At 45.2% G+C, this 26,178-nt stretch overlaps 1 protein-coding gene across 2 annotated transcripts in view; it reads right to left on the reverse strand.

Annotated features, from left to right (window-relative positions):
• Positions 1–26,178, reverse strand: part of LOC128894504 (3-phosphoinositide-dependent protein kinase 1) — a 404,982-nt gene that overhangs the window by 111,295 nt on the left and 267,509 nt on the right. The window contains exon 1 of one of the 2 annotated variants that reach the window (XM_054156269.1): positions 3,522–3,644. The exons of the other annotated variant lie outside the window; for it this stretch is intronic. The gene's annotated coding sequence lies outside the window, so the exon portion shown is untranslated. Of the gene's footprint in view, positions 1–3,521; positions 3,645–26,178 lie in introns of those variants that run through there. 2 annotated transcript variants of the gene reach the window in all.

Consider the following 26,178-nt stretch of genomic DNA (forward strand, 5'->3'; position numbering starts at 1 on the left):
ATGGCAACGGCTATTTATGTAGATCGGCGTACACACGCGTTATATAAATAGAACGGCGCGTACTCGCGGCTTTTCTTTTCGCGCGTACGAACCGGCCGATTGTCTACTCGTCTGGTTCGCGTTCTGCTTTTCTTCGGGCAGCCGCGATAGTCCAGTCACTCTTGAGTAGCGTTTTTCAAATTGCGAGTCGCGATCCCTCGGTGGATCGTGAAATCGGTATCGGAGGTCGCGGGAATCGGAGGAAGTGCCACGGAGACTCTCGATATCCAATGACTTTTCAATAAATTTTCTGATTGCTATAGAATAGAAATGTTATTCGGATTTAAACACACTTGGGGAACCTCGAGCTGTCACTTCTGTACCAGTTAACCTTTTGCACTCGGAGTCTTCTGATTTCAGTACATTTTAATTTCCGGTACAAATTAGATTCAGGGAAAAAAGTATCGAAAGCCTGCGGCTTATTTAAATGTAAGGAAACATATGATATTATAAATGTAAAGATATAATATATGTAACGGAAAAGAGGAGTGCAAACTCTATGTTCAGTATCAAAATTTCTCTCACCTGTCGAGACTTAGACGACCTCTTGGACGTGTTTGGAATGAAATAGCAGCGGAGGGAAATCGAGACTACAATGCGTGTTTTCGTTACTTTTTCCTGGATTCTCGTAAGGAGACTCGCTTTCACGAATTCGTGAAAAGGATGACGACAGACGTTCGACAGAAATGTTTCCGCCCACGTCGGTGACACGCATCGAGCACGCCCTAGCGTGTCCGCGACACGATTAAATCATCGAGAAATCATCGCGTGAGTCATGCGACGCGTTATTCATTGTTTACGTCGCACCAGTATGGATGAAAACACTTTGCGAAACTGTTCTTCTCTAATTAGAAGTCCGAACAACGTCTCTGATATTATCAGAAACGACGAAATGCTTGACATTGTTGTCGAACAATTTCCTCCGCGGTTTCAGTTCGACTTTCCATTGATTCTAGAACCTAACAGGACACGTAGACAAATGACCGAAGTCTAGGGCCAACTTCGAACGGCACACGGCGTTGAAAAGAAAGCGGTCCACGAGAATTTTAAAAGGACAACGCGGTTCATTCATTAGTGTCTGTCCGCGATATTGATAACGGGTATAAAATGTATAGTGGGCTCCTTTGAGGTCTGTTGGCCGATCCAGTGTGCTCTACGGATCAAGGAAATCGGCTGAGATACGCCGCGAAAGATTTCAGCGGCTGCCGAACGGTTCGTGAAATATTTGCTGAATAAATGTTTGGTCGATTGACTGACTCCATTGGCGAAGCGACGAGTAACGGAGCTGACACAAGAGGAACGCCACGGATGCTTCCGTGTATTACCTGACCGAGCGGTTATCGTCGAACGCCGGGGCGATGTATTGGTCTTCCGGTGGAAATAAAAACGTTGATCCCGCGGCGGCGTTTCCATGAATGAAACACAACGAGCGCGCAGTTTACACGATCGCGAGCCTTTTATCAGCCGTAACGAAGTCCGTCGAACAGCAACAACGACGCCCTGGCACCGCCCGATAACGCCGACGCTCCGTTATCATGTCTCGCCTCGAAAACCAGCTGGCTCGGATTCTACAATATCCGGCTCCGCTGTTTGACGATCCAAACGTTCCTTTCGCGCCCCACTCCGCTTCGGAATGGAAGGATCTTCAGCGATCTCGTACTTGTTTGTTTCAGAAACTTCACGGTCGACTCCAATTGCCCTCTACTAATTTAAATAACTACAATTGAACCTTTTCATCGTATTTAAATTTAAACAATATCAACCTCCCAAACAAGAATGTTTACTACCTTGACTGTTGAGTTCAGACTATCGATATTATTTTAAGGCAAGTGTTATTGCATTAATGAAGCTTACAGTTGATATCAAGTTCTAGGAGTTTAACGCGAGAAATGTAACAAAATGATGAGTGAAACGAATGGATTAGAAACTCCGTCGCACAGCCACGCGACAAATTTCCATATAGAAACGTACGATCCGGAGGGGAAGCGTTCCGCTCGGTTGGGAAGTATTTAGTTCAATGCGGAAATGTTCAGTTTGCCAATGGGGAGACGCGGTCTCCTCGGTACGGAAGTATTCAGCTAGACAGAGAGGGGAGAATTGGTTCGCTGCGGAAGCATTCGGTTCGACGAGATTAGGACACACGCGCGTATATATTTTAATTCGATGACGAACCAACGATCCATCCAAAGAATTTGAGTTTGATGCATCGTGGGCTGGGAAATATTCGAGTTACGTAACGCCGCTCGGAATCATCGATTTACCAATGAATCGTGTATCAGACTTATTTTCTACGCAGCCGTCATTCGTCCTGGTGGGCGTCGAAGAACGTCGACGCGTGAACCGTTCTATTCGCGCGACATCATCGAACCATCACGGATCTGCTCTAATCGCCTCTACGCGTACCACGTTGCACGAAACGATGACGTGATTTCAAACCAAGCCACGTGAATACAACGGAATCGTCTCTGGCGAGAAGCTACACACTCAAATTCAACGAAATTTGTACGAATTACACGGTTCGTCATTTCAAAACCTGAGAGGTTGTTTATGATATGAGGATCATCAGGATCGCCATTTATTCGCAGAAATGTTGTTATCCTCGTCTCTACATTTTAAATGAAACTATTGGTAATCGGTGGCTTCTCGAACCAGCAGCTTCGAGAACTGGCGAAAATCGTGTGACGAGAATAGAGTACCAAAAAATTGACAAGAATAATTCTAACGTACTTTGAAGAAATTTCTACGATAATTCTGTTGTCACAGCAGTGTACCTACATCCTCGACGTAACGGGCGAAATTTTCGTCGCGTAACAAGCTTTGTTTACATCCAACATCGGTTTCTTAGGTATGTAGGCGATCCTGCGGCCACGTTCACATTTTGACGACATCGCGCGTGCACGCGTACTTCTTCGGCGCCCGACGTTCGTGACCTAGACGAAACGGGAACGCGAAAAACACGCAACAGTTATGTCCATCGATGCGAACGGCAACCATGGCGAAACAGCGTCACGCGCGCCACGATAATCCGGAAAGTTCCCTCTGCTTCCAAACGGAACACTAGACGATCTCGTGCAAACCGATAAACTAGATGAATTATCGCTTCCGGTTGCTAAATTCAAACTGGATGTATCAGTTTAGGAAATGGAGGGCAAGAAGTTCGTTAGCTCGATGAGCCAAGCAAATGGTTCGTTCATTGTGATTTATACGAGAGTTGATTGTATTTACATAAACTTACGCCATCTGTGCACCTGTTCGCGAAAGGCAATTTTAATTTCTTTAATTTTATTGTATTCATCTATCACTGTAGAAATTTTCTCGAAATTGAAAGGTTCCCTCGTATGTTCCGACAACTCTAACGAGCCAATCTTCCTCGCACTTTATCAATCGATATCACGGAACAACCGTCGTATTTACAATCGTGTTACTTAATACAGGGAAGTCCCGTTTTGATAATAATCTTCAGAAATGGTGGTAGTACTTACCTAGGTTCCCACAACGAAGGATGCGGTCACAGGACAGGTGAGAAAATACCGTAACGCGCTCGAGATCGACTAAACTTAACGAGTTGTATTTATCGAGATCGATAATTCACGGAAATTGCACTTTTACGTAGACGACGATCGCTTTGTAAGAATACTAACGAGACTGGTGAGGAGGAAGGGGTTACGGGAAGAGGATACCGTTAGGTGTGCTGCGGGAGAAAGGGAGGGAAGAAGATTCGAAATTAGTGGGAGACAATTCACCTGATTCGCGGATTTCGGCAGGTGTTAGGAGGAAAGGTGGGGACGTTTGACAACACGTTATGTAAACACAGCTGGGTTCCCAGCAGAAGGATACGTTGTCTCTTTAAAATTTAAATGCCTGCTAGTAATAAAATCAAACGGTTCGTGTACTCCAGGTAAACAAAATCAGGACGAAAGTGAGTCACCTGTGAACACTGTAAAATAAAGAGACGAATAAAAATCTATAAGATTCATTTTTATATGAATAACGCAGGTCCAATTCATATATAATTTTAAGCAAAACCGATGTCGGAAACATTCCGCTGAAGCTTGCTTAGATTACGATGAATTCTAATTATCGCGAGGCAGACCGTAAATCACGAGTTTCCTGAAAACCGTGCTACAAAACAGGGAAACCCAAGAAAGATTCAACGGACTAAAATAGAGACGAGGAATACTTGGTGCGTTAGTATGCAAATTTAACGCGGCTGTAGTCTCTCTTTGCCTTGCACCGGCGTTTAAGGGAATGGACGCAAATTCTCGGAAAGTTAAAAGCGACGATTGATTCTTGCAGTGACTTTTCAATGTCCGTACTTCGCCGAAGTGCAGATGCTGGTCACCGATTGAATTAGACAAACAACCTATTAAAAGGCAGCGTTGAAAACGCAAATCCAGCGCGTTCGTTCTCCGTATCGACTTATATTTAGTGGAGTAGGCGAGAATTCGTAGAACACTGAGAACCAGGATTGATTATGCCGCCCACGCTCGGTGTCACGGTTGAAAATTCATTAAGCGGATATTTTAGTCTAACGCTCTCGATGAATCAATTTCATTCGAGTCTTAAAGATGTGCCTCTTTAAAAAAGTAGGTTTCAAACTAAAGTTGTATCTCGAGGTATCCGAGCTGTGGGAGGGGGAGGATGGTGGTGGTGTATGAGAATATCGCGTTTCCATGACTCGAATTTTAAAGAAAACACGAGAATATCGATCTCTGGATCTGAAATTAAATAACTGCTTCCTCAAGTATCTACGATACGTTCGTATTTTCGAGCGGGTAATCGCAATCGCTGGATGCACCGGATTCATTGCGTTACCGGAAATAAGTTCGCGTTTCTGGCGAACCCCTTCCTCTTTCCAGAGGCTCGATCAATATTTACGGAACACCTAGCGCCGAAATCTCGTTGATATTGCGTCTTGTCTCGAATTCAGGGGTGGCCGAGTGGGCGTATCTCTTTTTTCCCGCGGTCTCGGAAGACACTCTGACATTTCGCGTTACCCTGAAACGTTATTGAGCAAACAGGCCCTGGGCAACGTACCAATTCGCATGATTAAGCGAGTCAATGGATCGACCGCAAATATAGAGTCCTGCAGTCGATCGGATCTTTACTCGCACGATTCGAAATAAAAATAAATCTGAAGCTGTTACTTTCTCGGCTGTATAACTGATGTGAAACGATAATGGGATAATAAAAAAAACATAATAAGATGTACGCTAATGTAAAACAACTAACATAAAATTTGTTTATGCGATACTTCCTACTCGAGGAAATACCTGTAGTTTTTGCAACTCGTCCAGTGCACACGCACCTGAGTACCAAGCGGCTGACCTGTCCTTGACTACTTCTGCCGATGTTTGTAAACACTTACGGTAGTACGATATTATCTGCTTTTCATTGACCTTAAGACCTCCCGTCAATTCATGTCGGCTTATCACGATTGCAAGGTATGGCAATCAAGAATGCACTGATGTGTTTCTTACGGAGTGCTGTGGCGGTAGTGCTAGAAATCAGAATATTCTTGCCTTAGTCTATCTACAATACGAATGGATTTTTTAATTTAAATAATTTCGATATACAAGTTTTGTCCATCACACCAACCTTTAAAGGCTCCTAACTAGCTAAACCCATCTATTTTAACCTATATGCTGCCATCGAAACGGGACTGACCTTCCCCAGGAACGAATTCTTACTTCTTTCTATTAGAAATTTATTTTAAAAAATTGTGTTTGCCTTCCGTTGCGTCAGCAGCGTTATTGAAACAACTGCATCTATCCAGCGTGTGCGTCAGTAGCAGTCAATTTGTTAAAAAATGTTCGATGTCTGTACAATATTAATCGAGTCTTATTCGTAACAGCTTGTTCCCGTTCGTTAGGAAAGACTTTCTATCGGTAAACAAACAAATAAATAAATAAACGAATTCGTCTAGCCGATCCGGAAGGCTTCTCGCAGCCATAGAGAGGAAAGGCGTTGGAGCCAGTTCGACGATTGGACTTTGCGATTTGCGTGGTTCGCAGCCGACTGATTACCTGGAATTCTCGACCAGGTCGGGAAGAACCGCGTGCAAAAGGTGCAAACTTGTTTCGCACGTTACGCACGTTCACGCGTCGGTCGGTTGCCGTCGCCCAGATAAGCTTCCGGGAACAACGAGAGAACACCGGGACGCTTCGCCTATTTACCCTTGCGTTCGTCAATCGATATGGATTTTTTCCTCTCGCTCTCCACTCCTAGAGCAGATTTTTAACGTCAATTTTTATCGAGCACGTCCGCGGGAACTTTCTCGAGAAATCAGCGAACTCCTTTTTACTTTGCACGACGAATTCCACGAAACCTCGTCGCTTTATCTAATCGGCTTCTTTGGGATCGATGGAAATATGTTTTTTTTTCCGCTAAGTGACTGAAGTGGATAGTATGAAGTACGGTAACATATTATTGCTATTCGCATTAACAGTGCGCCACCATCCCCATAATTGTTTGCGTAACGATAAACCCTGCCTAGCTCAACTCCATCCTATTGCGTCTAATTCGTTTCCCTCTCCCAGCGGCCCCTTTGAGTTCTACCAATTCCGAGAATACATTATCTATCCGTGTTTCCTATATTGATAATAGATCCCGTCCCGTTTTTCGATGAAGAACGTGAAGGTTTAAAAGGTAGATTTAGATTAAGTTAATTCTATGCGATAAATACCTAAATCGCTAAACGTTAATCTTTTTCACGAAGGATTAATAGCGCGATACTGATGTTATCGCGAAGAAATAGAAAAATTAGGTTATCTAGGGAGTCCCAGCGCGTCACGAGGAATTCTATGTAGCGAAACGAACTTCAACCAAGGTTCTCCGCAACGAACAGCGAACCTCTTGTCCAAAATGCTCGTAAATACCACGGTGCGTCGAAACTTCCGAGTAGAATCGCGACGTCCACGACTGGGAACGTGAACCATAAGCTTCGAGGAAACCTCCTCCCGTATGGACATTCTTCGGCGCATCGATTCTCGGTATAGTTGGCCGCAAACTCGACGAACGGTCGTTCGGCGACGCGTTCCGATCTCTGGACGATGGTCCTCTCGCCTGTACGTGCACTCGGGTTCCTGGATGCTCGTTGCAACGGTTAACACAATTAAATTGTTACGACGAGCTCGTTGTCACGGTTCACACCACGTGACGATCTCGGCGAACGAAGCCTTTGCGACACGAGCAAGGTTCCTTCGCGACGCGTGGACAACGAGCACATCGCCGTCTCGGCGAAGAGTGATGACCCTCCGAAAGCAGGCTCGAAGAACTCGAACGACTTGGTCATCTTCGTCGTCGTGGATGTTTCGTTTTCTCAATGATGCGTGAAGAATAGTCGAAACATATTTATGTATGATGAATACAAGTTTGTATAGAAGATTAAGGTTGAATATGAGAACAAGATTTTAGTAACGATGCTTTCTTGCGATCTACCGCGTTTAAAATAAAAGTGATACACGGGGAATGTTTCTAACGAGGAGTGATAACATCGAATACTCGGTATTACTTCAAGTAAGTCAAAGAGTACGGCAGCGGAGAATTTCCGTTACCATTTGCAGCAGCGTGTTTTACTTGAGGTTAGAGATTCCCCTCCGAGTTCATCCGTTTTTTATGGATACAAAGCATTTGCATCGCGTGCCGTGCGAGATTACGCTCGAGCCCATGTTTTCACTTTCTAATTAGGCTTAGGAATGTCGGGAACCGCTGCGCGCCGGGAGGAATCGTTCGAAACCGGCCGTCCATCGGCGCCAATTTGCAGTTTCCTCGAATCGGGCGCGCCTAAAATCGGGAACATATCGATTGCCCCGTTTCTGCATCATTTTAGACGGTATCGTCACTTGCAATTTACTCGCCAGGTGCATTGAGCCTCGACAACTACTTCCGTAGTATCTTATCTTAATTCCAGAGCCTTCGACAAAATCGATTACTCGATCAAAAATAAATGGAAGACTTCTGAAACATTTTGCGATATTTATCTCTTACCTCTAATTTGGAACAATGTATCTGTTATTAAACATATATTAGTACGATTGCTATTTAATCGTCGTAAAACGATGCATCGTACCAGTTTCGCACGATGGTGAACATTAGAGGCACGACGCGCGTTCGAGGCGGTAATAACGGCGATACTTCCTGGATCATGGAGGCTCTCCTTGCTTTTCCGCGTGAAATTTGCAGTTCCTCGTTTCCAATCGTGCGTGCATATTGCGAGTGACGAGGAACACTTCGTGTTTCGTAGAAAATACCAACGATTTCTCACGCTTCCTCTCGCGAGCTAATGACACGGACGCTCCGGGCTATTATCTGTCGCGCAAAGTACGTGACAGCGTGGTATATCTGCGAAAATGTGTCAAAATCTTCCGCTCGATACGACTGACACGCAGTTACGCTCGGCCTCGCAGCCCATTCCTTTGTACTCGCTGCAACGATTGTATTGCGCCTTCAAAGAAATAACCAATCAACATACCGCGCCGGAGAAACGATTTTACTTTGAAAACTTGCTTAATATTCCGAAGCAAATTGCAATTCCGAACCGTTTCGCTACACGTCTCCCGATAGGCTCTATCGTTTTTCTACGAAAAGGCTACGGTATCTCCTTTGTCTTCGCGGTTGCATAGTTCTCTTGTTGATAGTTCGATGTGATTTACGAACTTGAACTCGAGGAAAGTGCAGTTACCCGATTATCCAATAATTATTAATCGTGGCCATTGCATGGGTCCATTTGGTCCAGCACTGTCAAAAAGATATCTCCAGCAAGTATTCCTAGCTTGTCCTAGTTTTTAGCATCGCCCTGTACAACAAGCAAGTGACGTTTAACGTCACGTTTGCAGAGGTTGTTCGCGGAACGCCGGGGATAAAGTGCGCAGTTCCCGTGAACCGTTTCGTTCGTAGGAAAATCAAATATTGGCCGTCGATAATTGCACTTCTATCCAGGCCGTTTCACGGAAACGTGATTCCGCGGTTACTTAGCCACGCAGTTGGCCACTGTTTAAATGAATTCTCATTTAACTAATTACCTACACAAAAAGGTACTTAGCACATGAAAATTTAAATAAGAACAACGAATAATTGTACGAAATCTTGTAATTCCTTCCAATTGTTTTTCTGGATTCGACATCCAGTGATGACTGTTTCTCGATGAGATGTACTTAGAAAGTGTTAATCAAACGGATGCCTGTTGTAAAAGCAAAGCTGAGTTACGAATATCTCATTCTAGATAGAACTAATTAAAATCAGACGACAAGACCAATAATTATTTATAATTTACATTTTCCTCGATCGTGAATTATTCATGGCGTCGTATAAATAAAGATTAATCGAATGCGAAATTTGATTGCCATTTGAAATTGAAATTTTATTTTTATCTGTTACTTGTTATGTTCCGTTCGAATAAACATTTGTCCAGAGCTCGGCTTGATATTACTCATTCGTCGTTGCCGGAAACCGAATCAGCGCGCCACGAATTTGGACTTTCGACCGACGACCGCAAAAGCGTTACGAGGAAGTTGCTCCCGTTGTTGTTGTTGTCCATTATGATTTCCATCGGTCACGACGATTCATACCGTCTACCGAGGATGGCGTGCACGCCACGTGATCGTGACACCAAACCCAAGCTTCGTCGTCATTCTACGCATCGCGTTCAAAATGAACCGCGCGTATCGCGCCATTTTCCTCGACTGCTGAACTCGTCCGAGCTCGTGGGAAATATTCCACTAATATTCCACAAATATTGGATCTCGTAGGGTGCCGGAGAAAAATAACGCGGAACACGTGGCGAAGGAAGATTAGTTCTTCGGGGAAACCGAATCGCATCGTTAGTCCCGGAATTCGACTAGATATTGAGTTTCTGCGATTTTCCGCGAGGCAAATATTGACGCATTGACACTTTTTTTAAACGGAGGAAATGTTTGACGTTTCGTTAGGTATCTGATACGGGAAACTAATACAAATACTTCTTAGAATCGGCGGAACGCGAGTGCGTTCAAGTTATCGATGCAAGATTTCGTATGTTCGAGAGTAAATTCTACAAAGTATTGTTATGTATTCTACATTTCACTTATTCATCGCATTTAAATATTAAGTCGCGAGCAAAATTATCAATTTTCAAAACGAAGAAATCTGTCCGAAAATTCTCGAGTTGTCTTCGACATCCTCCTCTAGAATCAACCGCGTTCCTTATACGACTGTCACGCAAATCGATGGAGTTTTAAACGTAATTATGCTGTAATCCGTCATTTTAAAAGAGTCACTCGTGTAACACGTGTGCGAATCATTACATTGTTGCAACACACTCGGGGCACGATTTTAGATTAGGCGTTTTTATGATAAGAAGAGTATCAGATATCGCACGATTTACTGTCGAGGAACGCATATCATGTGCTAACAATGACATGCATTTATATTCGCGCAATTATGGTTTATCTAGCCACGAACGCGTGCTCGCTCTCGCCTACTGCGCGTCTACGCATCGTTACGATAATAAAAGCGTCAAGTGTCGTTACGACGTCCCATCCCTTTTTTTAGCAAGTCACGCGACGACGCCCGTGTCACGCTCCAACTTTTACGTAACCCATTCAGAGAGTGTCCAGATAATTTAGAACCGCGATGACACTGAAAATACTTTTTTGTTCGTTAATTTGCGCTCGACGTTAGACTTTAGGACTTTAATCCGGCCTCCAAGGTTTCTTTTTACTTTATGGTAATTGTCGTTACCATAGCGATGATCCTTTATCGCGCAGTCGTTAGTCTTGCGATAATTCGGTATCGCGAGAGCCATGTCGAGGAGGTCTCAAGAGTCTACTTCAGTTTCAAAGTTATAAATAGAGCCGAGAATGTTGAGTTTCCGAGCACTGTTGGATTACCATCTGAATTTCGGCAATGTATAACTTTGTGTAAAACTTCAAAAATAAATCGGAACCATAGTTTGTAGTATTCAGAAGTTGTAAGGTAGAAGTTGCTCTAAATTCTTCGTAACTTCTTGTTTCTCCTCTCATTGTTCTACTTCGACATCGAGCCAAAGAACATATTCACGGTACAATTCATGTTTATTTAGCTCCGCTGGTGAAGCTAATAATTTTGACCGTTGAGACCAGAGAAAATCACCCTACAAGGAAATTTCGTTAGAGTCACAAGAGAAAATTTATATTTTCCAAACGATCGACGTACTCTGTTGAAAATTGACAGAACGATCGTTCAATGTGTGCGATTTCATTACTTGTAAGAGGTATTTGTATTGGATCTACAACATCGCCAAAAAAATTACCAAATGCCAACATTGTTTTGATGTGAAACGCGATGGTTCTGATAAAAGGCTACTCGGCCTCGAAGGTCTCTTCGCGATTTTCCGTGGGGAGCTAAAGGCTGATCGTTTGCCAGATCGTGTCGCTATAAAGAAACGTTGCTCCTGAGAGCTGTCCTTCCGGACGTCGCTCGTAATAAACGCAGACAGTACCGCGAGAGGAATGCGAATAAGTGGCGCACGGTGTTCGCGTTCCCATCCCGCGTTGTTTACGACCTCGAGAGTCTCGTGTGCACAGCCCACGGACAGGTGTGCGTTGGCTCGGTACTCGCGGGACGGGACTTTCATAGAAAAATGTATTTGTTTATCCCGGAGATGCACTATGGATGGAGCGACTTTATGAAATTTCAATTTTTCATTTTGCGCTATTACGAGAAATTCAAAAAGAGCCCGGAAGAACACGTTCTGTAACTAGAATAAAGTTACGCTACGATGAAATATGTGTCTTGGTTTCTTGGAAAATTTAAAAATATGCAATGGAGGGGTGTGTTGCAATAAGGAGGTAGGTCCATTTTTTCAAATTTTCCTCTTTATTCCAACACAAGAAAAGGGATGTTTTAAATCCGTGATTATGTTTCAACCTCAAAACCATACAAAAATAGAGCTACCTTCTTATTGCTGCACATCCCTCCATTGATCGAAAAATTCATCGAGTTATCTGAATTTAACATGGTAACATCAAATTATTAACATATTTGGTAACTTGTCCCATTTTCAAGATTTAGTAAAATTTCCAGTGAGCATCAGAAGTATTCCTGGGAAGTAAATAAACAGGTCGAGGAAATAACCGCGGAGTAAATTAAAATCAAAGAGTGAAATACGCGAGCACGCTGTCGTAAACCAGACCTTGAGTACGCGAGATGTAAATAGACACAAGCGTCACGCGTATTGACGGATATAACAAAGAGGCATGTCGTCGAACGAAAAAAAGGAAAGAAAAAAGTATGGTGCAATAACAAGGCTAAAAAGTGTTCGCGTAGCATCAAAACAGAAATTAGCTCGGTGGTCGATAAACATGAACGGAGAGTGACACGTTACCTCGACCTCGTGCGTTTGGCGCTCACGACGCGTCGTTTACGCAATTTATCGTAACGTTGCGAACACGTAGCTACCTCCGCGTTCTCTCGTATCGCGTGTACGACAAACGATGCCGTAAATCCTCGAGCTCGTCCTTCCTCGTAATCGTTCTTCGAAAAGGTGGTTCCAGGAGCGATGCTCCCGATCGACGCCCCATTCCTCTGTTCGATGCATCCCCAAATAGGCTTATCCCTGGATACCGAAAACAGACTACGCGTCTCGCGTGGTGATTGTACCCTCTGCCTTTTTGAAAAATTCAGACAATTTATGCAAATGACTGACTTCCCCATAAAAAAGTAATACGATTCCTGGCACGTGCTTGAGAACCATCCTTCTGCGTATCACACAACACAGACAATTTTGTTCACGTTTATATTAATTGATTCAAAATTAAGTTGAACCTATTCGCGAAACGTAAATAAAATTATCGATCGTTAAGATCAGAGTAGCTAAGGAATGCACGATACCAACATTCGATTGCCTCGTCGCGTATCGACCACGATAAAAGATCATACCAATGTTAACAGTGCAATTGTGCAACATTTTCTGGTCACCGATACGCGATTGTTTGTATACAAAACTAAGAAGCGATTATTTAAAAGCGAATATCGTCTATTTTTGGGCCTGGGACCGTCCTCGGGCGCGGAATGCGAATCAGCTGTTCCGTCGAATCCCACGGGCGTTGTTTACAACGCAAGTAACGGGGCCGCGCAGGTGTGCACGCGCCTTTAAACCATCGAGCAGGTATGCGAGGCGCACACCTGTGCTCGGGACCGCCGCCGCGGTAAATATAGAAGCGCTGTTTACGTCCACCGCCGTTCACAATGGCCACTGTGATAAAAACGTCTATTAATAGACGGCGCACAATATACCGCACTCACGGTCGGATTGAGGAGAGAACCGTGTGACCCAATAATTAATGGCGGCTAGTTAGCGTCGATTATCACGTAACACCTATTGCTCGAGGCTCTACGCGTTGTTTGAGTCGAGTATCGCGGCCGCTCGTTGTGTCATCGCGAAACGGGACTGGTGAATTGTTGTTGATCGCTCGGATTGCCCCACGGAGTCGAAATGACCTAAAAATTAAGAGATGGAAATGCAACGACGCTCCAAAGTTTGAGTTTATATTTTTACATTTTTCCTAACCCTTTGAGAAATAAAATCGGGGTTTTATCGACTCGATTTATCAGTCTTTAGGATATTTATACTTCTAGGTTGAAAAACATCGTTGTAAGAAACACATGTTGACAATTTACCTTGGGCTCCTTTATAAAATTGTTTATCTCTAATCTGATACTTGAAATTCGTAAAATTTTTTGAAAAATTTACTACAAAGCTTCCCTGTATAGAGTGTGAGCGACGTTGACGATTACTGGACAAATTGTCCGATAATTTCTAGTCGGAAGGTCAAGGTCGTTTCTATTAGTTGGAAAATCGTTTGATCGATCGTGTCGAGAGGCCAAGGCCTAACATCACCCGTAGGCACCTGGCATTTTTCAGGTGCTTGACACGGGGAGACGTAGTTTATTTACGACCCGGATAACGCAGATGGTGGATGGATCTTTTGACGGATGACAGATTTCGATTTGATCTGGCGCGGAAATCAGAGTCGAATGCTCATAGGAGAAAACGTTTCAGTACTTGTACAGGTGTTACCAATGGTAAGATCAAGGTCAATATGTACTCGAGAACGTCGATCAAACGAGTGTCCATTCATTATAATATAAGCACTGGTTACAGGGTTCATAGCCTCGTGAGTTTGTTAACCCTCTGCACTCCTATGTTGAGTCCCACTCGACATTCTTCCATGTCCAAATCAATAGGGAAGGCCTGGTACATATGATAAACACGATCGTTTAGATGAAGAGCCTCATTTCATTTTCGTACATCCCGAAGGAAAACACACGGATTGTGCAGTTTGCTCAAATAGAAAAACACTTGGAGGAAGAAGAGAAACCAACTTTTTTTGTGAAACATGTGTACAAAATTCAGAATTGCATCCTGGAAATTGTTTCAAGAAATATCACGCTCTTGAAAATTACAAAATACAACAACAGTATGAATAATATTGATATTTAATAAAATAATACTGATATTTAAGCGAATTTATTTGTTTCTTTGTGTATTCAAATTGCTTTATTTTGAGTTAAAGTAAATTTCAAATAAAACACTTGAAAGCGTTTGGGAGCTGCTGGTAACGAAATTGAAATATATATAATTCGGAATGCAAAGGGTTAAGAATCGAAAAGCAAAGATTGCGCGCTTTGGAATCGAGCGGTCGGTCGGTCTCGAGGCGATTTACGCTCCGCGGCTGCACCGACAGCGTATCGAGGACAGCGAACGTTGACCGTTTCCCAATCGACCATAGCGACGGATTTCACGACGTAAACAGTAAACAAAAATTCTCAATGAATCATCGAAGAAACTCGTCGCATCGCGCCAGCGCGCGACGCCTCTATTATTAGCGGCAGGGAGCAATTACGGGCAAGCCAGTAGCGATTAAACGGCCGCTTTTAAATCGGTCGGTTATTCGCGGCGATGTGTCATCGAGGAGAAACGTCCAGCGGGAATTCCGCGACATTGACGGCCTAGCAGCTATACGCGTTTTCTATTCACGGCGACGGCTACGAGGAAATAGGCGCATACCGTGCCACCTACGCGTTAGCGCGCTCGCAGCTTTATAAATTAATTCCAAAGTCCCCGCTAAATAGCGGCGAGGGAACATAAACATGCGCGTCTCGCGCGCGCCTCTCTCGTTTCCTCGTCAACTTCTCCAGCGCCGTTTCCCCGTTTCCTCGAACGGGCGTGAATGAAGCCAGCGACGCCTTTGTCGACGATTCACACGCGCGAGGCGTCGACCAGCCTTCGCGAATAGCGCAGTGGTTCTTAACCTTATCGGACCCCTCTCTCGCATCTGATTTACAGCTAGAAGTTCCGTCGCGCGTGCAGAACGCGGACATACAACTCTGAACGGTTTTACGAAATACGTATTACCTGCGACTTACCAAGCTTCAGCTTTGCGATACGGACTATTAGTTTCTGACAGACAATAAAGTACGATTACGTCGTTGGATCGATCAGCAAACATCCGCGTGACGATTAAGAATCACTGGAATAGCGGCACGTTCGCGATACGGAGTCACCGTGTCCCTTAGCCTCCCACTATCCTCGACCCGTGTAAACAGGAAATTCGCCGTCGCGGATTTCATTGTTCCGTACGAAATTATTTAGCGATTCTCGGTTCGTCGAACGCGGCTGGGTTTCTATGAAATACTTTTCTTCGTCGAAGCGGATTTTTGCTCGTTTCGCTCCTGACGCTAATTGCTTCCTCAAAGAGGTACATTTGTCGCGGGTTTTTGCATACGATGGGGACACAGAGGAGAGAGAAACGCTCGGCGTCCCGGGAACTGGCAACGATGCGGTTGACTCCGCTTTCAGAAATATAAGGTGGATTTCTACTCTCACGGACGATTTTCCGGTTGCAAAGGGAACACGACGCGTCGCGGATTACGTAGCTGATGTATTATATCCGCGAGTTGACGCGTTCACCGCCCGGAGGACTTTAAGTTCGTTCCCACCGGCGACGTAGATTATTTCGGGGTCTCTCGGTATTTTGAGAGTTCCCGAACAATAACGTTGAAACACGCGTTTCCCTCGACTCTTTGTAATCCGAGGTCAGCTTCCATTTAAATTCTTTGTCCTTCGCGCGCTAATCATTTTCTATCAAACTATTTTCAAAAGTACGGTAATCGTTAATTTCAACCTTCAGCAGGTATCGTGGTCCTTTGATTCTTCCAATTTGCGAACTCATAACGCGGTCTTCGTAAAACACAGTTGGAGGAACTCTCAACGATACCAGGATTTTGCAGGAAAGCATCCTGTTAATTCCAGAATCGGTTGGGATAGTTCTCGTAAACATCCGTCCGTCTTGATAATAAAGTTGCGCCACGTCAGTTGTTATTGACTAGTAGACACCGAATTCTGGAAAACCGAGATCAAAGTTCATCCTTGTCCAGGCCATAAATTCCTACCAGAGCGCTCAGCTGGGTATTCTAAACGATAGCGAGACGGACCAGTCGGTGTCATAAACGCGTTCCACTTCGATATCCTCGATATTCGCCAAACAAACAACACCGTTATTTACTGTCGCGTCGTAAACAAGGTACACGCGTTTAGACACATTTTCCCACGCGAAATAAGTCGTCAACAGGTGGCCGTAGTTTTAATTCAGATACCTGGATTATGTAAATTTTGTTTGCACATGCACCTCGTTCTGGTTAATACATCGACGTATGCGTTAGTCAAGCAAGACTAACGCGAACTTAAAATTGATATCGCGAGACTTATCAGCGTTCGGTCCATTTGCGCTATTAATTTTCATCCATAATCTTGTATATTACCCGATTAGAATTTGAAGGTGATTCGATACGCGTAGTCGAAACGTTATTCTCACGAGCTGGTTTTCCTCGTTCGAACCGAAATAACAGAGAAGATTCTTTTTCCTGCCGAATTAATCAACATCGCGTTAAACAAGAAGCGTTGATCGCGTCAGCGAACGTGTGAACGCTGCGAGACACCTAATCACACGCGGCGTCGCTCGTTTACCGCGTGCGTACATGATCCAGAAACGTGGCAACAAAGATGTCGGTTGAAGTCTGTGTCAAGAGACCGTTCGATAAGTCTCCACTGACCTGGGTCAAGGCGAACTCGCGACCGTTACACGGTCGTGAAGCATTCGAAGCTAGAGATAGAGACGGGGAGATTGTTTGACGGGCGCAGACGGTTCCGTAAGTAGGCGTTGAAAGGACTTCCGCAGGATCGTGAGAAGTATCGGAGCGAGGTCGTAGGACCAGCCGAGCACGTGACTTCCCAGGAACGTGGCTTCCGTTCCGTTCCGTTCCGTTCCCCGGAGCGACGTTCCTCGCTGATTACGTTGCATAACGTTGTACACGGTCTGGAAGATGGATTACGCGAAGAAGGCGGGAAATTATCTTCATCCTCCGTGATCGCGTTTGTTTTCACCGTAATCAGCCTGTCGTATTTGCAGCCGCTTTGCGCCGACTTTCCGACCATAAACTGCACGCTTGTCGTGATCAGCGATGGGCAGAATTTTTTATTCAAATAATGGACGACGAAGAACTCTGCGCGCAGCAATTTACGCGCAATGTTCATCAGGTGGAACCCCTGTATTCCTGTACCTTGAATCTCAAATTTTTTTTTTTATTTACTTCATTGCATTTACTTCATTGGCACAATATCTTTGTGCCGTACGAACGAATTAAGCATTATTATTTTCAACGGGATGATTTAGGCGTGACACTTTCGAGAACAAAAGAGCCGACTTGTAGGAAGACTCGAAAGAACCCAAAAGGCACGTGACGGAGTTCACGCCGTAGCCTTCTCACGCTTCGCCGCGGCAGTGTTTTCTAAACACTTTTTCCCTCCAAGAGTAGCCAGAAATGTAACGAGAAGTTCTCGCGAAGAATCGCCTCACGAATGAATGAATTTATAAACCCGAGTGGGAATCGGAAGGAGAAATTCCGTGTCGCGTAGCTCGGGCGAGGATTGCAAAGTTTTTTCCCTTGATCTTTAAGTCCCACGGAGGTTAATTGAAGCAGCGAGGCTAGAAACTCCGCGGTATGTGTGTTACACACTGTGTTTACTGTTCCTAACTACCGTTAATGTTCGTTACTCAGTATGACATTTCGCGGGTCTACTTTCATTCCTGACGCAACATGTACGAAGTTTCACATCAGGTTTCGCCGGTCAGATATTGTGCGGCAATGTATTATATAAATACGGTTACACGTTCTCCATTTTTCGTTTCTTCTTTACTTTGTTGTTTACAGAGCGTTACTCGCTTCGTTAGCGACGCGAGCCGTTCCGGATAAGATACGATTCAACACTTGGAAAAATATATTTAAAAGATGTTTGAATAAGGAAATATTAACACGTCGACACTGAAACTGTTTTTCTAAATACGATCAACGTATTTGCAGGGACTTGGTATTTTTAAAGGATGAACTATCGCCACTTTTATAATAAAAATACTAGAATTGCATTTGTAAGCCTGCAAGAATTGATGGTTGAAACGACCCATGGTCTCATTATTTATAAAAAGATACCATTCGTGAAATAAACGTTCGAAGCATGCGTATTTTCCAGTCGAAAGGAACGACTGCGCTCTTCGCTTTCGATAAGATAAAACCTTCTATTGCTCATCAACGAGAAATTAATTTTTTGCAAGCTATGGCGTGTTTATTTATTCCGTGGATGGTCGATTCGCGTTTGATCGGTTTCGAGTCACGGCATGACCCGAGGCGGATCGAGCGAGCGCTCAGCTTAAGGGCAGTAGGTCACTCCCGAAATGATCAGACCGACGCGGCTCGCGTCTGCCGGACGCGACTACTATTCCTGGCAAAATTATTTCGGCCCCTCGCGAATAAATTCGGCTGGCAGACGCCGCGACCGCCGACAGGAATTATCACTGGTCCAGAAAACGAACTATTAAAGGGTTACGCTACCTTCGTAAATTTGAAATTTATTTCGTTGCAAAACGATGCGGAAACACCTGGAAACGATCGGGTATTAAAAATCACCTCGCCCTGGAAAATATAACTATCGTGGATATCCGTGTTCTATTATCAGGAAGTTTATTTTTAATACCATTTAATCATGTTTGTTTTAATTTTCGTATATCCCGTTATATTATGTAACTTCCGCCCATTTCTCTCTATATTCTCGATATTTCCTCTCCAGTTTACAATATCTGCAATAACATATTTACGTTCTCCTCCCCGATTTAGTATTATGTAATTTGCATATAATTCGCTGGGTCAAAAAATAATAAACGTATCGCGATATCGTTGAGAGCTTTTCCTCGGTCGTGGAGGACGGGATTATTCGGAAATAATCGGGGTAGAAAATTGCTTTTCAGACTGCTTAAAGTATATCGCTCGCCTTTGTAACAGTTTCGGTAAATAAGGCACTGCGGTAGTCGTTTGATTACGGTGCTCGTAAACAATGGCGCGCGTCACGCGATTGTTGAGAGTAAGTTCCGTTCGGCGAGAGTTACGACGTTATTTGGACAACGTTTTGCGAATCGTGGAAGACGATTTCCGAAGAGAATCATCCACGGAACTCTGGCCCGCGATATATCCCTACGAATTTGGCAATGGTACGCGTCTATTTTTGTGGATTTACCGTTCGAAATGGGTCGGTCCGCGACTGCCTTCGTTGGAAGAAGCGAATACTTTGTGCTTCCGTTGCCTTCCATTTGACCGAACCGAGCCAAGAATCTCCTCCCTGAGTTTCGTTTCGAGCATACCTTTCCAAACAAATTAAATAGCTATTTCGCTTCGTTTTTTCAAACAAGAACATCTAAACTCGCCGAAAAGAATCGTTACGGCCCCATAAAGAATACAAATAAAAGGGATACACTGCTTCCAGCCAGTTTTATCGTATAGTAACAAAATTCGATTCGTTTTAGCTATCTAGAGATCGGATGGGTCGAAAATCGTGCCACCTTAGCTCTTTAACCATGACGGGATGTTTTCTGATCCTCCTGAAGAACTTTGAATTGTTTATAGTCCTACAGTTTGATATTTTATTGAATGTTTTTCATTAAATTCTATCGACTAACTATGTTAAATAATCGAAAATAGAAATTCACACAGCGTGTTCATCTATTAAAGGTAAATGCGTTTCAATCGTTAGGCCTGGAATTCTTTCCGGCCACCCTCGCGTAATCGCTATTCGACTATTGCCGTTCCGCGTTACCGTCGCTTATAAGCTCCGTCTATAATTTACTACAGTCGGTTTGGCAACGACCTCCGTCTATTTACGGATTACTAACATCGAGACCGGACACGACTCGTTCCGGTCTCTCTCGAGTGGGTCGAGTGCAGTAGTCGCTCGTGGCGACCCGCTTCCAAACGCCGGCTCGCTGACGGACGATATGAGTCACTTCGAAATTCGCGAATTCCACGTTCCTCGAGACGAACCAAGTGCTCCCGGTCTCGCGGAAACACGGGCTCGCGTGTCACGAAATCAGCCAATGAAAATTAATTGCTCCACAATCGCGGTATCGATCTCCGCTACTCGTTCGCTCAATTAATATTGGGCTGTACTCTAATTACCGTGATTCTTAATTGGTACGATTTAACATTCGCAAATGCACGTTGTTTGCTGTATTACTTGAGATACGTGTGCGCGCACTATATAGAACATTTTCGTAACTCGTAAGTGTAGCTTGTTTGCGCATATTTTATATGCAAAAATGGAAATACGTGCATATATGCGGAATATTAGCGAATATGCAAAGCAAAGAACCAGAACAGATTTCATTGCTCATCGTTCATCCATCGTTTCCTCGCAAGTTTTTGTAATCCTATCATTCCCGATAGAATTGTATTTATTACTCGTTCAGGGTTGACGTACCAAGTTCGTTCGATTCAAGAATTCGTGGCAGAAGGATCGGATGCGATTCGTTCGGGTCTCGAGTGGGTCGAGTGCACAGTGGTAGACCGTAAGCGACCCGAATTGCACGAGGGCGTTCCGATAAAACTTACCAAATAGGTCACACTCAGACGCGTTCTCTAATTTTTCCTGCCAGTGCCAGTGGAGCGCGATTCGTACGATCACAAACGACCTGCATCCGTCGCGAGCGCAAGAACTGCGCGTCAGACAAGCCGGGATTACGTAAACTTAACCGTGTCATTGTTTACCGGTCACCTTACCGCGCGCATACACAGTGGCGGACATACACTTACGAACAAAGAATTAAATCAAAGATTGAATTAAACAAATATTAAATTTATAATACAATCGACTTGTACGATGTTTATAAGTAGATATCCGCCGCTGTATATACGCAAACGTTTGAAATTCATCCCGGATTTTGATACGGGGACCGCTAGAGTGTACGAAAGCGGCTGCTTAGTCGCGTAAGTTTCTCTTTTTGCAACCGTGTCGCGTGAAACACCTTTGTTTCGAAAGCCATTTCGTAGTTTTAATATCCTCGGTCTCCGAGGAGAACGAACATCAATCATCTCCCGTGTGACGGAACAGGATGTACTTTCAAAATCACTCGTCGAGCTGGACGAGGAACAGAAATTAGATCGATCCGACCATTCGCCGTTCGGTTAAGGATTGCGCGGAACGCTATTTCGGCGCGTCGGCGATCGAAAGGAACATTTTTTGAAGATTATGTTACACTGGGAGCATATTCGTGTCTCCGATAAATTACATAGTTCCGGGGGCGTAGTCCTGTCACCAATAATAGAATGCTCTTTGAGAACGATACCATTCGACTTTTGATTTATTCGCCGAGAGAGTACATGCGCTATTTTTATTGAAAAATAAAATAGCGAGAATCTAATCGTGGAGTATTTATTTTTTAAATCCGGAACAAAGTGTGTCATTTGTCCCAGACACGACAAATCCGGAGGCGTAATTGCGTCATTGGTATTAAAATGGTCTTCGACACCCACTCCTTTCGATCGTCGATTTCAAACGAAGAAAGGATTGAGTCGCGAAGAAAATATTCGCGATCCATTGACGTCAAACACCTGTACAGCCTTCGCGGTGTACAGCGTAGGAAATTTCCTCTCTCTAGGCTATCTAGAGCACCGAGTCACATCCGGTCCAGGTACGCTTCGCGAGACGGTAGCGGCGAGTGAGACATCTCTGAAAAAAGGGCTTGCGTTGCTCGAAACGTGATTCACGATGTTTATTCAGTTTTCAAACATTTACCAAGGACCCAGGTTGTCCTTGATCCAAAAAAGAGCAACTCCTAGGTCCCAGGGGTCCAAAAAACACGAAGCATACTTCGACCATGAATCTATCCTCTGCGTACTAGCAGAACACTGTTGGAATTACTTATCGAGCTTGAAGTTGCGAAAAAATATTCCAACACTTTTACAACGATCTGGTCAATTGTTTTCTTCGATAAATGTTCTTCTTTTATCGGTTGTTTATAATCGCATCAACCACTTCATAGGATTATTAGTGATTCAATGGAAGTTTAGCGATTGATGTATATTGGGGTGCTTCGAATTGTCTTCTGCAATAGAATTGAGACTGGTCCACGATTATTCCTCTTCTGTGCAATGCGTTTTAAAAATAAATTGAGTCCCAGTTCATGAGAGGAGATTCTAGGGTACAGAGGAGTAGGTCAATTCGACCTGCGTTGGAATTTTCTGAATTTCTCTGTTTGAAAAGGTATTCGAGAAAAGTTTGTCGTTCGATTCTGGTTTAAATAGGACAAATACCGAAATTGCCGAAGCTGAACCTGCGCAGGTAAGAAACGTCGTAGAGCTCGAGGCGTACGTGTCGGCAGGCCGACGATCGAGACGACCCTCGGTGTTCTGGTCTCTGCGGCAGTGGGTCGAGTGCAGCGGTCGTCGCGACCCGGTCCCCCGATCTCCGATCCCCGATCCGCTCGGATCCGCGAGGCCGCGCATAGGGACAGTGGGTCAAGTAGGTCGTTCCCGCAACGCTCAGACGGCCGACAGGCGCGCGGCGAGGTTACGTAACCCCTCGGAGGGAGAAAGTCTCCCCTCCTGTCCCCGTCGCGGCGTCCTTCCAGCTCTCCCCGAGCGAACCGTTCCCACCTCCGCGATCTGCAACTCGACTTGCCACGGACTGTTTACAAACAAATCCTCCTCCCACCTCTCCGACGGGTCTGTACACGATCCACCGCCTGCAGCGCCGCCTGGATCCCCCTGAATCGACCATCGTGTCGACCTGGTCGACGAGGTGCTCGCGTTGTCGAGCCACTGGAGCCCACCGAACTGCATTGCGCAAAATTGCACCACCGGTGCACCGTCCGCTTACTTCGCTTTTTACAGTCGCGGCTCGTCTCCGACCGGCTTCTGGAGAAATTCCCTCCTCGCCCTCTCTCCGGTGACCTCGCTTGCTTTCTTTCGGTACCCTCACCTGCCGCTAGCCCTCCGCGATCCCCCCGATGCTTCCTCTATCTCCGCCGTGGTTCCGCGACGGTGCGTTCCCGGCACGGTTTGTTATTATCGTCGACGCGAACAAAATGTAAACATGCGAACGTATACCGTGAAATTGGACACAATTTACTTTGATTTTTACATTTTATATGGAGACTCGGAAGGTTTTTCCCTTCCACGGTTGGTTTCCATTTAGGTTAACGGATTGACTGCCTTTTCTCGCAGGTAAGTCTGTTTACATCTTTGGTTGTTATTTAGGTCACTCGATGATCACCTTTCTCCAGTGTCAAGTGCGTCCTATCGCTTGGACCAAAATGGCGAACGTCCATCGCGTCGAGAAGATGGCTGTGGTTTCCTTTTCGTCAATTTTAGCTTTCTAGAGCTAGAGTCAGCCTAGAAGTAGATCCAGAGATGAAATTCACTCCAGAATCGATCGCGGACGGGAGCAGGGAATCGCTGAGATGGTATGCGCGATTAATCACGACTTTCCTCCTCGTCGTTTCCTCTTTCGCAAAATGCGAAAGCATCGCAACCCGGAATCGCCATCACGGAACACCGTCGTCGTCGTGGGATGCGATAGAGAGGGAAACGAGAGGCAGAGGAGGACAGGTGGATCGGGAAAGGAGACGACGCCGCGGTCGAGAAGAGAGAAGCACACCGCTTACTTTGCTTTTTACAGTCGCGTTCCAGATTCCCCGGAATCCGGCGCGCTCGTAACTGTAGTTTAATTGTTGTTTAGACCGAGCCGCGCGTCTACGTCCGTCGGGGCACCAACCAAGGAAGACCACGCGATCGGAACGCGACGCGGCTTCCGGCCTGCGACAGTTCGATTAATTCTTGGTATGAGAGAAAAACCTTGGTAGATTATACAGCAAACACAGCGCACACCTGTTTAGAAAAATCAAACGTAACTAAAATGTACAGGAATAAAATTAATTCGTTCGATCTTTTTATTGTAATACCAGAGACGTAATGACTTGCAAACCCTTCTGCTTGACTTTCCACGATTCACGACACATTTCACTCCTATGAAGCCCCGAAGATCCCCGATATGAGAAGCGACCTATTTGGTTCAAGCATTGTTTACCTCCTAAGTTCAGGGGTCCTCTCGTTAGAAGCGCCTTCCGATCACCGTTTTGAAATTCCAACGTAAGCGAGAAGGAATTCGCCGACGATTACATCGCGACGGTGCATCCTCCTCGTCGAGGACCAGCGACTCCCTGGAATCTGACAGGAAAGTGTAGAAGTTCGGGCGAGTAACGAGTCAACCAGGCGTGCGCGAATTTCACGCAAAACATAAGCTGCATATAGAAACGCAGGCAGACACAGTGGCCTAGACAAGTAGGTCGCGGCGCAGTTCTCGCGGCGCGAGACCGCGACGCTTGTGTCCGTGTGCGCAGCCTAGGCGAACGGAGCGTGTCGTGCGCGTGTGATCGCCTAACCCACACCGCCGCACGTGGACAGGTATACCTACGGTGTTACATAAACTGAGTGCCCAGCTCTGCGCCATAAGTTCTACAGGTCGTTTCCAAACGGGGGTCCTACCAACTCATCTGAGGCACGAGTGTCAACAAATTAGGGATGACGAGTTGTGCTCGAAAATTGCGAGAGGCGATCTCTACTCGCCCGATCGATTGCTTCTTCCCGATGTAAATAGAACTACATCTTGATAGCAATTCGAAGAGAATTGCCTCTTTCAACCCTATGCATTCAGCGCAACAACATAGTTGCTCAAACTATTCTCGCTTTGGGTTACTCTGGAGAGATTCCGCGCGATCTTGGTGGACACCTAGTATCGCGAGCGGTCACCGATTCCCACGAATTCTCGTGCTACATCAACTGTAATCGAGGCGAGCTGCGCGTAAGACTGTCGTGTTACAGGTAATTAGCACCCGAGCGACACGCTGCCACTCGACGCCTGGGAATTCGTCGAATCGGCCGGTCGCCACGTTTGAACGCGATCCGCTGTTTACACGCGTCAATTGGTCTCTGTTGCTTTTCAGAGAAGCGTGTGCGCCATTAGCAGAGCAATCGGATTGCGAATTACGTCGATGCTAATGCGCGGCTAAGGATGCGCGTTGAGTCACCCCCGGGTTCGTTAGTAATCCCTGGAACCTATTTTAGCGGGGAATTAATTAACTCTTCCTCGGTTAATGTCGTCCGCTGAGTACACGGAATTAGAGCAAGACGTATACTGCGGATGATCTATACCAGAGAGTGCATATACATTTTATAAAACACTTTTTTCTCACCTTCCAGATCTAATTTTGTAATTCATCACAGAGTATCCCATTCAATCTACAGAGCGAAGATTAAAAAACGTATCGTATACCTTGGCAATGTTTTAGGATCCCAGGGAAGTTTGGCGCGACCTGTAGCTTAAGCAGCTTTGATCTATGGGAAGGATCGTCTCTGTTGCGGAAGAGTGACGCAAGGGAACCCAGCCAGGGATGCAATCGGTCGGATCGTCGAGTTCTCGTTCCTACTTCGTGCACGAAAATCGATTCGCCTGCTTGTGGAGCAACGTGGCAAGAAAGTGGGTTAAAGTGTCACCCGGTTTGACGAAACAAAGCCTTGAATAGTTTTCGTCGCGCGGCTCGCGATTCCCAGCCGATTTCCCGCGCGCGTGTCGCGCAATTTCGCGCAACTCGTACACTCGTTGTGCAATCGTCCGACAATGTTGTTTTTCTGCTGCGTCCCACCTCTCCGCCGGCGGGTTTCCACGTGTCTCCCGCGAATTTTCCATTCCCGCTCGCGTACGCGTGCCCATAAATTTAAATACTTTACGTTAGATAATTT

This window comes from Hylaeus anthracinus, unplaced genomic scaffold (genome assembly GCF_026225885.1).
Source record: "Hylaeus anthracinus isolate JK02 unplaced genomic scaffold, UHH_iyHylAnth1.0_haploid 4, whole genome shotgun sequence".
In the NCBI taxonomy this organism is placed as follows: domain Eukaryota; kingdom Metazoa; phylum Arthropoda; class Insecta; order Hymenoptera; family Colletidae; genus Hylaeus; species Hylaeus anthracinus.